Raw genomic sequence first — 1,662 nt, 5'->3', positions numbered from 1 at the left:
GGCGGGGGGAGGCGGAGGCGGCTTCCGTGCCAGCGGGGGGGGGGGGCCGGGGAGCGCGGGGCAGCGCGGCCCTGGAACTAATGCCCGGTGATGGGACTTAACCCTGTAAGAATTCTGGCCGTGCGGAACGCTTCCTGCTCAACCCCGCACGGAGATGAAGCCTCTTAGGGCGGAGATGTCCCCCCCAACCCCCCCCCACCCCGGGGTTGAGCACAGGTTACGCGGGAGCCAGAGCCGCGCTCGTCCTCAAAGTTCACCCGCGTCCCCTCGAGGTCCTGCCCTGCTCCTCGCCGGGGTTTATCTGAGATGGGAAAAGAGGGGACACGCATCCCCACGGAGCCGCCCATAGCGGGGCAGGCATCCGGCAATGGATGGGGAGCAGCAGCACAGCCCCCTCTGCGCTCCCATCCTGCCCCCTCGTCCTGCCCTGACCCCCGGGGGCCGTGCCCCGTGAAGCTGGCTGAGTCAGCTTGGCAGGGCCGGGCGCTCCTTGAGTCATCGCAGCGGCCCCGTGCTCCCCCCGGGGCTCGGACGGAGCAGCAGGATTCCACGCGGCCGGCCCAGCGTTTCCACCGGGCTCCGGCAAAGAGCTGGAAATGTCCGAGTAACGGCGGAGGGAACGCGGCAGAAGCTGCGGGGCGAAATCAGGCGAGGAGAATGGAATGGTTTGAACCCATTTTTCATGCTCTCGGACGGGACGCGGTGCGGCTGGGAGGTGCTCGCTCCTCGGTTCCCATCCGTCTCGGAAGCGCTGCGCAGCGCATCCAGGTTGCTGGGCGCTGAAACCCGGGTGGTCCCGGGCCCCAGCCCCCGGCATCGCCCCGGCTTAAGGCTCCGCTCGGACACTGCGTGAATACCCACCCCACCATGGCCATGGAATTGTAGAGGTTGGATTAGTCCATCAAGAACCCCACACCCAACCCCAACCCGCCCCACCATGCCCATAGAGCCACCAGGGTTGGAGAAGACCATCAAGAACCCCAAGTCCAGCCCCAACCTATCCCCACCATGCCCATAGAGCCACCAAGGTTGGAAGAGACCACCAAGAACCCGAAGTCCAACCCCAATCTACCCCTACCATGCCCATAGAGCCACCAGGGTTGGAGAAGACCACCAAGAACCCCAAGTCCAGCCCCAGTCTGCCCTCACCATGCCCATGGAATTGTGGAGGTTGGAGAAGACCACCAAGAACCCCAAGTCCAGTCCCAGTCTGCCCCTACCATGCCAACAGAGCCACCAGGGTTGGAGAAGACCACCAAGAACCCCAAGTCCAGCCCCAACCCATCCCACCATGCCCATGGAATTGTGGAGGTTGGAGAAGACCACCAAGAACCCCACACCCAAGCTCAGTCTACCCCTACCATGCCCATAGAGCCACCAAAGTTGGAGAAGACCACCAAGAACCCCAAGTCCAGTCCCAATCTGCCCCTACCATGCCAATAGAGCCACCAAGGTTGGAGAAGACCACCGAGAACTCCAAGTCCAACTCCAATCTACCCCCACCATGCCCATAGAGCCACCAAAGTTGGAGAAGACTGCCAAGATCCCCAAGTCCAGCCCCAACCCATCCCAACATGACCGTGGAATTGTGGAGGTTGGAGAAGACCACCAAGAACCCCACACCCAACCTCAGTCTACCTCTACCATGCCCATAGAGCCACC

This window comes from Numida meleagris, unplaced genomic scaffold (assembly GCF_002078875.1).
Source record: "Numida meleagris isolate 19003 breed g44 Domestic line unplaced genomic scaffold, NumMel1.0 unplaced_Scaffold566, whole genome shotgun sequence".
In the NCBI taxonomy this organism is placed as follows: domain Eukaryota; kingdom Metazoa; phylum Chordata; class Aves; order Galliformes; family Numididae; genus Numida; species Numida meleagris.
This window is presented reverse-complemented; position numbering follows the sequence as displayed.